This window comes from Macaca thibetana, chromosome 4, assembly GCF_024542745.1.
Source record: "Macaca thibetana thibetana isolate TM-01 chromosome 4, ASM2454274v1, whole genome shotgun sequence".
Lineage (NCBI taxonomy): Eukaryota > Metazoa > Chordata > Mammalia > Primates > Cercopithecidae > Macaca > Macaca thibetana.
The window spans coordinates 120829336-120843603 of NC_065581.1; the positions used below are offsets into that span (position 1 = coordinate 120829336).

Genomic DNA, 14268 nt, shown 5'->3' on the forward strand with positions numbered 1-14268 from the left:
ATAGTTATATTCTGTTTATATATAAGTCTCCTGAAAAAATGATAAGCTTTGAGGGCCCAGAGGCTCTCTGATCCCACCATGTAGGGTCACATGGTATGTGTCCATTAAATAACTGACTGATAAGGAGAAAGACTTTTTTTTTTTTTTTTTTTTTTTTTTTGAGATGGAGTTTTGCTCATGTCACCCAGGATGGAGTGCAATGGCATGATCTCGGCTCACTGCAACCTGCGCCTCCCAGGTTCAAAAGATTATCTTGCCTCAGCCTCCCGAGTAGCTGGGATTACAGGCGCCCGCTACCATGCCCAGCTAATTTTTGCATTTTTAGTAGAAATGGAGTTTCACCATGTTGGCCAGGCTGGTCTTGAACTCCTGACATCGTGAGCTGCCTGTCTCGGCTTCCCAAATGAGCCGGGATTACAGGTGTGAGCCTCCACTGCCTGGCTTGTAGGATGAGTGGATGGATCCACTAGATGACCTCCCAAGGCCCACCGAGTTCTAATAGTCTGTGACATTATATCTCTCCGGAGAGCACACATCGTCTTTAAGAATTATGGGAGAATATCCTCTATCTGGCTCCTGTCCCAGAATTGCAAACTGAGCCACACTAAGTGAAGAGAACCTGTTCCCCTCCCAGCCCTGCGGCTTCTAAAAACAGTTTTGAAACTGGTAGCAGCTGTGAATTTGGAGGACTCTGCTTCTGCCCCACCCCAGCTGTGCCTCTGTTTTGGGAATTGTGCTCAGCCAGCATCCTGTCCTAGTAGCACTAACTGTACCCAGGCTTACTGGAAAGGGACAACCCTTTCGGGGCCCACTTACCAAGTCTCTATTTCCAGCTCCTCCTGCTGGATGGGGGAGGGGTGGGAAAAAGAGCCTTTTCTTCCTTCAACTTCAAGACAACAGCGAGTGTTTGGGGAACAGGTCTCATTAATTAGCTCAGCAAGATTTTTAAACTGTTTATTAACTTCATATTTTAAAAGTTGGGACATTTGTCTGTTTTGCAGTTCCAAAATCTTTTAAAGTATATATTTTTTTCAATTTTCCCACTTTGGGGAAAGAATACTATTCTGATGGTTGTCCTTTGAAATTAATTACGAAAGCTGAGATTGTTGGGGGGATTTTTTTTTTTTTTTTTTTTTTTTGCTTTTTTCTGAAGTAAGAGCAGTTTTTGCGTATTTGCAAAAATCTCTAGTTCATTTTTTAGCTCAGGGTAGTTATAATAACTACCCTGATATACAAATTTATCAACCAAAAAGGCAGTAATATGAATAGTCTTTAACAGTGCTAGCACATTGTAAAATCCCACAGGCCCAACTTCTAAATGCAAAGAAGGGGGGTGGGGATTGTCATCTTCATTGTAGATCACTCGCCTACCAAGGCTTACCCAGAGTCCTGAACAATGGGGAAAGCCAAATACTTTAGGCCTGAGATCACCCACTGTCAACCAACCTTCGTTTAAAAAGAGAAGAGAAAGAGGGAGAGAGAAAAAATTTCTTCTGTCGTTTTCTTAGTAAGTATTTAAGTATTTAGTGACCTGCTGATTTCTCTATGGGATTTAAGGCTATTTATATAAAGATTAAATAACATTGAAACTAAGTGAATGAGGAAACCTGTGGTAAAGAAAAATTATAGATTGGAAAGAAAAGAGATTAAGACACGAAAATATATGAGGACATTTTTGCATATTTCTTTGGTGAGAATATTCACTTAATCATCACTAAACATTATTTGTTACCAGGATGGTACTAGTAGTAAAAGGCTCTTCAAGAGCTATTCTGTTACGTGGCCCACTCCAGCTGTGTCAAAGCCCTGCATATTTTGCTTATCTTCCTTTGGCTCATGATAAGGTAGTGAATACCAGAGTGTGGTGTTTAATATTAACCTGAGAGTTCGATGCCATTAACAGAGCCAAGATTCCAGGGACTAACCCCTTTAAATTCTAGAAGTTGCAATTTTCATTTTTCTTTGTGATCGATTAACTGTCTCCACTTGGCTGTATGAATAGTGTGGTTTCTACGTGCTACCTTCCTGAACTTGACCTCCAGCCTCTCAGTGGTTACCTTGAGAAGCCAACTGTTTGGATCCTGCCAGAGATCCAGGGGTTGCATTCATTTTTCTGGTTCTGTGGAAATGAGGTTTTTCTGTCAGAGCTTTTGTTTCTAATATCACTTGCATAGTTTCCTGATGATGCTGCAGTTTTTTTAAGAACACTTCAATACCATCTTATGTTTTTCGCACAAATTCCATAACCAACACATGACACATTTTTAACACATTAAGAGTAGAACTGATTTTCTTCAATCTAGAAAATATTCCTAAAAAGGGAACTCAATCCCAGCTTGTTTATCAGTTTCCCCTAAAACTAAGCTTTTCTCTGTTTAAGCATGATGTTCCTTCAGCGTGTAAGCTGGGATGTAGGTGGGAAAACTTGCCGAATAATTCTTCTGGAGGAGAGAGTATAAATGTTTCTACACCCTATGACTAATCAGAGATGGAAAACCAGGGACTGGGCGACAGCTCATACACTAAAGAATTCTAGCACTGGAAAAGAATGTTGCCCTAGGGCCAGTGTTTTCACAGCTACATTTCTTCCCTCAAAGTTGGCCTTGGGTAAACATGGAGGAACAGGCATCAATAGTGGAAGGTTGACATCAAAGAGGGAGGGTGGAAGGAAGAGAGAGGCAAGAAAGAGAATTCCACTTCTGGGTTCTTTTTGGGCCACCTTGTCCCATTGTAAGAGCACGTATCCCAATTTTTACTCAGCAGAGAAGGTGACCATAAAGGTGAAAAACGGATTTCTCTCCTACTATTTTAAGTAAAAATCCATTTAAATTTATTTTGTGAACATTTAAATAATTGTTTGCATATTTCTGTCTAAAAAGAGACAACAGACCACCTCAGAGCGCATGCCCTGGCTGTAGGCTCCACTCCCATTTGGCAGTTGTGACGTCAGGAAAATATTCAACCCCTCAGTTTTCATCATACCTACTTCATAAGGGTGATGGAAGATTAAATGAATATAATACATAAACCCATTTAGCATAACTCTGAAGACATAGTATTCAATAAGCGATTTTCATTCTTTACATTTTATTCAAAAGTACCTGATACATAGTCAATACCTATTTTGAATGTTTTCCTTTGGTTTTATTACGAGACTGGGCTAACGCCTATAAACATCTTATTTCATTCTCAAACCTTATAAATAGGTGTGATACATATTTTGCAGATAAAGAAACTGAATCTTAGTGCAATGGATTGAATGTTTGTGTCTCTCCAAATTCAATATTGAGGCCCTAATCCTCAACGGGATGGTATTTGGAGATGGGACCCTTTGGGAAGTGTCAGGTTTAAATGAAGTCATAATGTTACTGGAGAAGGGTGCCCAGGTTCTTGGCACCTTGCACAAAGAATTGGACAAAACGCATCACCAAAGCAAGGAAAGAATGAAGAAATTTATGGAAAATTAAACTGCACTCCACAGTGTAGGAGCAGGCCCGAGTATAGGGGCTCTAGGGCACCATTACAGAATTTGTGGGAGTTTAAATACCCTCTAGAGGATTCCATTGGTTACTTGGTGTACACATTATGTAAATGGACAGGATGAAATAAAGTTACAAAGTCGTTTGCTCAGCGAACGCCCTATGGAGAGGATGTTTCCTGTCATAGCTGAAGTGTGAATCGGCCTTATGTTCCCTGCCTCCAGACCCTATTTTCCTGCCTCAATATGGATGGAGGCCTCATGATGGAATTAGTGCCCTTATTAAAGAGGGAGAGACCAGAGACCAGAGCCCTTTCTCTCCCCGATATGTGAGGATATAGCAAGAAGGCGTTTGTCTTTAAACCAGAAAGAAGCCCTTCACAGGTACCAAATTGGCCGGCACTTTGGTCTTGAACTTCCTAACCTCCAGATCTATGAGAAATAAATTTCTGATGTTAAATCACCCAGCCTATGGTATTTTGCTATGGCAGTCTGAGCTGACAAAGACACCTAGCAAGGTGAAGGAAGGTCACCTGAGATGACATAGCTACTGAGTGATTGCGCCAGATCTTGAGTAAGTGTCTCATGCCAATGCCTAGCCTTTTTGCATAAAACCACGCTGCCACCCAATGTTAGAGGGAAGCAAGTTGGGTTTCTCCAGACAGCCTGAATCTACCTGGTACACTCTGCTATGTGTGATACTGTTGTCATACGTAAGTTACTTGGCTTCTCTTTGCCTTGGTTTCTTCATCTGTAAAATGGGGCTAATAGTCATACTATATCCCACAGAACTGTAAACAGTCTTACATGAAGACATGAAATTTTGAAATCAGTGTTTGGCATATGGTAAATTATAGTATTATTAACTTTATCATTGTGATTACTATATATAACCCTGGGGTCAAACCAGATTAGCTTTCAGGAGATAGGAGGAAAGAGCAACAAATATTGTATTTTCAGCACAGTTTGTAAAACTTCATGTAGTACAATACTTGTACAGGTAGTACAAATGTATTACTTGTGGGCTATTAACTGTGTTTCCTAAAATCATCCCTGAGCACTTTAGAGTAGAACATGACTCGTCCCCCAGCAGAATCATGAGTGGAGCTTTTAGAAAACACATCTCAACCCACACTCCTATCCCTAACCCCAGAACCACCTACCTCCACCCCATTCCCCTCCCAGACCACTAATCAGAAGCTGAATTTTTAAAGTATCTCAAATTATTCAAATGTCAGATGTTAAACCTTTTTTTTTTTTTTCTTTTTTTGAGAGAGGGTCATGCTGTCTCACCCAGGCTAAAGTGCAGTGGCACGATCATTGGTCCCTGTACTTCAACCTTTCTGGCTCAATGGATCCTCCCTCCTCAGCCTCCCAAGTTTTTGGGACTACAGGCACAAGCCACCATGCCTGGCTAAGTTTTTTTTTTTTTTTTTTTTTTTTTTTTTTGAGACAGTTGCTCTGTTGCCTAGCCTGGAGTGCAGTGATGCAATCTTGGCTCACTGAAACCTCTGCCTCCTAGGTTCAAGCAATTATTCTGCCTCAGCCTCCCAAGTAGCTGAGACTACAGGTGCATGCCACCATGCTTGACCAATTTTTGCATTTTCAGTAGAGATGGGGTTTCACCATGTTGGCCAATGCCTGGTTGATTTTTACATTTTTTGTAGAGACAGGGTCTTGCTATGTTGCCCAGGTTGATCTCAAACTCCTAGCCTCAGCCTCCCAAAGTACTGCGATTACAGGTATGAACTACCATGCCTTCTAATTCAGTCCACTAAAAAACCCAAAAAACAAACAAACAAACAAAAAACAAGAAGAGAGAGAGAAATTAAGAGATTTTCTCATTTCCCAGGGTTCTGGGCTTTTTTTGTTGTTGTTTCTATTTTTTTTTTTTTTTTTAATTTTGAGACAGGGTCTCACTCTGTCACTTAGGCTGGAGTGCAGTGGTGTGATCATGGCTCATAGCCTCTACCTTCTCAGGTTCAGGTGATCCTCCTGCCTCAGCCTCCTGAATAGCTGAGACACAGGCACATGCCACAAAACCTGGATAATTTTTAAATATTTTTGTAGAAAAGGAGTTTTGCCGTGTTGCCCATGCTAGTCTGGAATTCCTGGACTCATGCAATCTGCCAGTTTCGGCTTCCCAAAGTGCTGGGATTACAGGCATGAGCTAACCATGCCGGGCCAGTTCGGGGCTCTTTCTACCGTAAGGAGTTGACATCCACTCAAATGTACAGCCTGATTACTCCAGGTCTATTGTCTTTTTTCCTTGTCAGTCAAAAAATATATGAAGTCAATAGAAATGCTAACTTCGTCTCACAGATTCTTCCCTTTACAGCAGGGATGTTAGGAGGCTGCGTTTGGGAGAAGACTTGAGTGCCAAAACCCTCTCCCCTCTTCTGTGAATGAGGGTGACAGAAAAAAAGGAACTCACATAAATGAGCTGATCTCCGAGCCTGTCATAATTACTATTAGGATTCTCCATGAAAATCTGTAACTTATCTTATTTTTGGCCTAGTCCTGGTTAAAAAATAATGCTAGGTTATCCTTTTGAAAAGTAGTATACCCTTTTGAATAGTAGTATCTCCCTTTGGTGTTTTTAACCAGATGTGACCCACTTTTTTGTTTTTCAGGCTGCTGTTAACACTGGGGTTGAGGTTGGCCCATTGATTCTTTGGAAGATATCAAGCCATTCATTTACTTATTCCCTGTCAGGCTGAACTGTGCTTGTAGATCTGCCAAATGACTTTCATAGCAAAAATGCTTCTGTACTGTTGACTCGTAAACGTGGCCTTAGAGTCAACAGGGTCTTTTCTCTAAGACCTCCCAGGCATTTCAAGAAATCTAAGACCAACAAAATCTCTTCATGTATCCCATGAAACCCATTTGTAGATATGACCTAACAACTGCCTTAACTATTGTTTAAAAACTAAGAATGCAATCATTTTTTGAGTTTGTTTCTAAGTATCTCCCAAACAGTAATAGTTTATAAAATGTGAAGAACAGCTATAGCCACCAAGAGAAAACTAACAGAATTGTTACAAATACCTAATCTTAGTAGTGAGCAGCTGTAAGCTAGAAATATGCCTAATGCTAAAAGGGATGTTTCTATTTTCTTAAAAAGGAAGAAAAAAATATTCATAGGGACTTGTTTCTATTTCTTAATACAGATACTCCCTATGTGAAATCTTTCTTTTGGGGTTGCCAGGAGTAGGAAATTAGAGAGGAAATATCGTCATAGTTTTTAACCCAGTGGTTTATTCTCCTGAAGCCCAGAGGGAAATGTTCCCATAACAAACATTCTGAATCCCTTTTATTATAATACTCATCAACCTTACAATTGCTTCTTCAATTATCTATCTTCCCAGTTAGACTATAAATTCCACGAGAGTGACTACATTTTTCCCATTCACTATTCTGTCTCTGGTACAGAGCCTTGGCACATAGTTTGATGTGCAATTAATAATATCTTTTGAATAAAAACGTTGAATAAATTACATTGAAGCAATAGCCTTCAACAGGAATAATGGGAGATATGGAGATTTAAATTGCAGATGAAGCCACTGTGTGGAGTTGGAGTTACTGGATGTGTTCAAAGTGATATAGTTTATAATGCGAATAATTAGATGAAAGAAAGGGAATTTCTGGTTTTGAAGGCAAAAACAGAGAAGAACCTGACACTGGTAATCATTAAGAATCAAAGAGAAAAACGTATTTCAAATTGCACCTAAGTCTAATTGTCTTGAAACATTTTTGCTATCTATTATACAGTACATAGTGGTGTTTTAGGTTTCATTTGTTTTAACAAAGAGGGGTTTTAGCTTTTTTTAAGTACTAGTGTAAAAGTAGTCACATCCGTGGTTTAGACTGTATAATTTCAACAACACAATCAGCATCCTAAAGCCATCTGAGGTAGTGTACATCATTGCTGGTTTTATTGTTGATAAATAAAGCTCTTGAAAAATAAATCTCCAAAGTTAAACATATGAGTATCTACGATAATGTTATAAATGCCACTTTTTAAAAAATTAAGAGAACAATATCATTTCATACAACCACCTTTTTTTGGTGGGATGAATATCTGAAAATGTGATGATGAAAAAGTCAAGTTGAAAAATAGTTGAGAGCATATCTCTTCATCAAACTTCAGTCCCTTGATAGGGCTGCTTCTCCTAGAGAAAAGTGAGAATAATTGACTCAGAATTCCAACAGCAGATCAGTGCCAACATTTGAGAGCTATGAACATGTAAAGTAAAGGAGACAAATGTACCCAAAGTGAATTCTTAAAGAATTTTGAAAGGCTACCTTAGAATTAAAAGATCATTGAGGACCAGACTTTGTGGCTCAAGCCTGTAATCCAAGCACTTTGGGAGGTCGCAGCAGGAGGATCACTTGAGCCTAGAAATTTGAGGCCAGCCTGGGCAACACAGAGAAACCCTGTCTCTACAATATATTTTAAAAAATTCTCCAGACATGATGGTGTGCACCTATAGTCTCAGCCACTTAGGAGGCTGAGGCGGGAGGATCACTTGAGACAGGGAGATTGAGGCTGCAGTGAGCCATGATCACACCACACACCACTACACTCCAGCCTGGGTGACAGAGTAAGATACTGTGGCAGGAAAAAAAAAAAAAAAAGGAATATAGCATAAAATTTACCATCTTAGGGAAATAACTAGAGCGGGGATAAGTAAAATTGAGAAGAGAAAAATTATTTTAAAAATCAATGAAGCTAAGATCAACAAAGCTAAGAGCTGAAAAGATTAATAAAATTGAGAAACCCTTACCTAGATTAACTAAGGAAAAAAAGACAGAAGATTCAAATAACTAAAATCAGAAGTGAAATAGGAGATATTACAACTGATGCCACAGAAATGAAAAGGGTTATAAGAGTGCTGTGGTTTGACTATGTCCCCCAGCAGTTCATGTGTTGAGACCTTAATTCCTTAATGCACAGTAGTGTTAGGAGGTGAGGCCTAGTAAGAGGTTTTTGGGTTGCAGGTGTGGAGCCCTCACGAATGGACTAATGCTGTTCTCTAGGAACTTGGTTAGTTACCTCAAAAGCAAGTAGATATAAAGCCAGCCCAGGCCTTTGTACTTGTCTCTGTTCACATGGCTTTCTTCCCCTTCCCCTTACCTGCTATGCTATGTAGCAGCTCAAGGCCCTCACCAGATGTGGCCACCATCTTGGACTTCCCTGCTTCCAAAGCCATAAGCTAAAGAAACTTTTTTTCTTTATAAATGACCCAGCCTTAAGTGTTCTATTATAGCCACAAAAGACAGACTAAGACAAAATGAATACTATGAACAACTGTATGGCAATACATTGGATAACCTAGAAGAAATGGAAATATTGCTAGAAACACACAAGCTGCCAAGACTGAATCATGAAGAAAAAGAAAATCTGAACAGACCAATAACTAGTGAGGAGGTTGAATCAGTAATTTAAAACCTCCCAACAGATCCTCTGGCTTGAGGCTGTCCAGGCTAGAGCATCAGAAAAAGACAAAAGATTGGATTGTAAGAAAAGAAAGCAGAAGCCGTGTTTTGAAGACCTGTATTGCAGACGCTTCATCAGTTTGTAAGACATGAGTCCAAAATATCTAGCAGTTTGGTTTTTGAAAGATCTCTGAATGATGTGCAGTTACTTGGGCAAGTGGGCCAAGACCTTGTGATTTAATAGTTGGGGGGAAAAAATCTAGTCACAATATTTTCTTTACCCACAAATGAGATATAGCAATCAAGGGAAAATGAGGTATAGCAAATGGGTGCTTAGATGGGTTAATTTAGTTGTTAATATTAGAGAAATAATGTACAGTACTAAAGAGCTAATTAGGAAGATGATTATTAGGGTATGATCATGAAAGGAAATGAGTTTTTCTATAATAGGTGACGTAGTGTCTTGAAATCCTAGCTGAAATGGATATGCCAGTCAAAAGTCAACACGGCACAGAGCATCAGTATTCCTACCCAGCCTGAGAGATGTGGCATATCAGTATATGAAAAAGAGGTCTAGAAGTTATGTGGGAGGGAGGTAAACTATGATGAATACTTGGATACAAATAACATGAGGCAACAATCACAGCTGATAACATTATATTTCTGAGGGACCAGACAAAAGAGAAGGCATAGAGTGAGTAATTCTTCTTTGACCATTGTTTGGTACAGTCTCAATTCCAAATCATGTACAATCTTTATAGTTTCTAAGGACAAGACTTAAAATGTTCTTATTTTGAAAAAAAAAAAAAAAAAACCAGGGTTGGGCACAGTGGTTCATGCCTGTAATCCCAGTATTTTGGGAGGCCAAGGTGGGCAGATCGCTTGAGTCTAGGAGTTTGAGACCAACCTGGCTGACATGGTGAAACCCCATCTCTACTAAAAATGCAAAAATTAGCTGATCATGGTGGCGAGCACCTGTAATCCCAGCTACTTGGGAGGCTGAGGCTTGAGAATCACTTGAACCCAGGAGGCAGAGGTTGCAGTGAGTTGAGATTGTGCCACTGCACTCCAGCCTGGGTGACACAGTGAGACTCTCTCAGAAACAAAAATGAAAACCAAAAAACCCACACTACTCCCAATAAGGAAAAGCCCAGGATCAGATGACTTCACTGAATAATTCTATCAAACATTTGAAAAATAGTCAACAACAATCCTCCTCCAAATTTTTCTTTAAAAATTTAAAGAAAAGGAACACATCCCAGCTCATTTTGTGAGGCCAATATAATTAACCTGATTCCAAAGACAGATAAAGACACCATACGAAAAGAAAACTAAAGACCAACATCCCTGATGAATATTAATGCAATAATCCTTAAAAAAAAAACTAGCAAACTTAATTCAATAGAATTTTAAAAGGATAATGTACCATGACCAAAGGATGTATTTATTTCTAGAATACACTATAGTTCAATATATGATAACCAATAAATGTAATACAACTCATTAACGGAATAAAGGATAAAAACACATGACTATCTCAATTGATGCAAAACCAAAAAAACCTATTTGGCAAGATCGACACCCTTTCATGATAAAAACACTCATCAAACTAGGAATAAAGGAAACTACCTCAATATAACAAAGACCAGATATGAAAATTTCATCATTAATATCCTACTCAAGGTGAAAGACTGAAAAGTTTTCCTCTAAGATCAGGAACAAGACAAGGATGCTTATTCCTGCTGCTTCCATTCAATGTAGTATTGGAAGTTTTAGCCAGTCATTAGGGAAGAAAAATAAAATAAAATAAATAAGTAATAAGAGACGGGGCTTGGTGGCTCATACCCATAGTCCCAGCTACTTGGGAGACTGAGATGGGAGGATTCCTTGAGCTCAGGAGTTCAAGGCCCCAGTGAGGTATGATCATGCCACTACACGCCAGCCTGGGCAACAGAGTAAGACCCTGTCTCAAAAAAAAAAAAAGTCAGACTCTTACCTTATACCATATGTAAAAATTAACTCAAAATGGATTAAAGACCTAAATTAATACCTAAACCTATAAAGCTCCTAGGAGAAAACACAAGGAAAATGTTTTATGACATTGGAGTTGGTAATGATTTCTTTGATATGAAATCGTTTTGACACCCAAAGCACAAGCAACGAAAGGAAAACAAATAGCGATACATCAGACTTAAAGATTTTTGTTCATTAAAAGACACAATCAAGGCTGGATACAGTGGCTCATTCCTGTAATCTCAGAATTTTGGTGTGCTGAGAGGCAAGAGGAACTCATGAGCCCAGAAGTTTGAGGTTGCAGTGAGCCATGATTATGCCACTGCACTTCAGTCTGGGAAACAGAGTGAGAACCTGGTAAAAAAAACAAACAAAACAGAACAAAACAAAAAAAGAAACATACAATTAACAGAAGGAAAAGGCAACCTACGGAATGTGAGAAAATATTTGCAAAACATGTATGTCTGATAAGGTGTTAATATCCAGAATATATAATATACAATTTAACGATGATAAAAAATCAAATAACCCAATTAACAAATGGGTAACATTTCTTCAAAGATCATATACAAATGGGGCCAAAAGCATATGAAAAGATGGTTAGTATCAATAATTGTCAGAGAAATGCAAATTAAAACACAATGCGATATCACCTCATACTCTTTAGGACGGCTACTATAAAAAAAACAGAAAATAACAGGTGTTGGCAGGGATGTTGAGGTGAAACCCTTGTGCATTGTTAGTATGGTTGTAAAATGGTGCTTTGGAAAACAGTTTTAGTTGTTACTAAAACAAGTAAAATTAGAACCATTGTATGATGCAGCAAACCCACTTCTGTGTATATATCCAAAAGATTGAAAGCAGAATCTCAAAGACATTTACACACCCAGGTTCATAGCATCCTTATTCATCATACTCAATAATGAGTATGACCATTACATCAGATTCTTCAAGCCAAAAGTGTAAAGAACCCAAATGTCCATTGACACTTGAATGAATAAACAAAATGTGGAATACACATACAATGGAATACAATGCCACCTTAATAAAGAAGGAAATTCTGATAGATGCTGCAACATAGATGAACCTTGAGGATATATGCTAAGTGAAATAAGCCAGTCACAAAACAACAGATACTGCATGATTCCACTTACATGAGGTATCTGAAGTATTCAAATTCAGGCCAGTTCGGTGGCTCACACCTGTAATCTCAGCATTTTGGGAGGCTGAGGCAGGTGAATCACCTGAGGTCAGGAGTTCGAGACCAGCCTGGCCAACATGGCAAAATCCCTCTCCACTAAAGATACAAAAATTAGTCGGGCACGGTGGCAGACACCTGTAATCCCAGCTACTCAGGAGGGTGAGGCGGGACAATAGCTTGCACCTGGGAGGCAGAGGTTGCAGTGAGCCAAGATCATACCAGCGCACTCCAGCCTGGGTGACAGAGCAAGACTCCTTCTCAAAAATAAATAAATAAATAAATAAAGTATTCAAATTCTTACAGACAGAAAGAATGATGGTTGCCAGGGGCTGGGGAGACAGAACAAAGTGGAAGCTGTTATTTAATATATAGAGAGGTTCAGATTTGCAAGATGAGGAAGTTCTAGAGATAGGTTTCACAACAACATGAATATATTTAACACTATCTGACAGTACCCTTAGAAATGGTTAAGATAATAAATTTTAGGAATGTTTTAATTCACAATAAAAATTTCTGTAAATGAGTAAATAAATAAATAAAACTGACCACACCAAGTGTTGACATGGATATAGAAGAACTGCAACCTTCATACATTGCCAGTGGGAATGTCCATCCACTTTGGAAAACACTTTGGCAGTTTCTTAAAGACTAAACATATATCTCCCACACCACACTAGGTATTTATCCAAGAAAAAGTAAGGCATACGTCTGTACAGACTTGAACAAGGATGTTCATTGTCGCTTTATGAGTAATAGTCAAATCTAGAAACAATCCAAGCATACATCAACAGTGTCTAAAGACAACATTATAACACATTTAGTTATAATTGGCTTTTATTCATGACTTATGAATCAGGGTAACCTTCATTCTACAAAATAGAATGAGAGCTCCACTGAGCAACAGTGGGGGTTGCAAGGTGAGAGCAAGAAAACAGAAAAGAAAAAATAAGTAAACTAATCGTTTTTTTTGGTAAGGATTAAAGCAGAGGGGACTTCCTTATTATGCTGGTTCAGCTAGACTGGAATCTCCTGTTTTCAGGAAAACTGATTTGTTTTGGGATCTATCTGCTTCCTTAAAGTTTCAACTTGATTATGTAGCATTTAGCATGAGTGACTCCATTTTGGTTTGATCTGATCTGTTGCAGTCTTGTTCAGGAGCTCAGTACAAATTAATGGCCTCCGCAATTTTCGTTTAACAAAAGTGAATAAAGAAATTGTGTATATCCATACAATGGAATATTACTCACAAAGTAAGTACACTTTTTACATATAATTTATTGAGTTTTTATTATGTACCAAGCACTCTGCCAAATGCTTTAAACATGTAATCACAACAACTCAGTGAGGTAGGAATAACTAGCCTTATTACGCAGGTGGTGAGGCTGAGTTTTGTAGAAGTTTAGTAACATATACAAGGTTACACAGCCAAGCTGTGTCAAAATCAGAGTTTAAACTTAGGTCTAGAGTAATGGCAAAAATAAGAGTGTTCAATCCCTACACTGTATTTCTTGAATTCAAACAGGAGCTATATGCTCCTGATGATAGTAAACATCCTATACACTCTTGATGATAGGTTGATGATAGTAAACATCTCTGTTGATGAATTTCTCAGCAAACAAAGCTCTGGCTGTTCGCTGGTCGTGTTATCTGCCACTATAGTGCAATGGTTTAGAATGTGAACTGTAAACGTCAACAGCCCAGGTGTGGATTCCCACTGCTACCACTTTCCAGTTGTGTGAGCTATTTAATCTTTCTGTTCTGTTCTCTCTAAAATGGAGATAATAGAATCTGTCTCATTCTCTGATTGAACTTCTAACAGTTTCTGGCACATGATAAAACTTTACCCATCTTTCTTTAACTTCTTGCATTTAACTTTAAATGCTTCTTGTCTCTGTCAAGAAAGATAAGCCACTCTTTAAAAAATGTATTTAATTTAATGTGTTAAAGCCTGTTATATGCAAGGTCCTGGACATTGTTGGGGATACAAAGATGAGTCAGATAGGAGAATCTCAGATGGGAGAATCCCTGTCTCCAGGAATTTTGCAATCTATTAAGCAAAAGCCATGCTCAGTTAATTCAATACTCTTAACATTCATGTGACCTGTGCCTTGTGGTTGGTTGAACTTTATATTTAAAT

At 38.6% G+C, this 14268-nt stretch overlaps 1 pseudogene; it reads left to right on the forward strand.

Annotated features, from left to right (window-relative positions):
• Positions 1-5654: 5654 nt before the first annotated feature.
• Positions 5655-9610, forward strand: LOC126953446 (single-stranded DNA-binding protein, mitochondrial-like; annotated as a pseudogene).
• The last annotated feature ends 4658 nt before the right edge of the window (positions 9611-14268 follow it).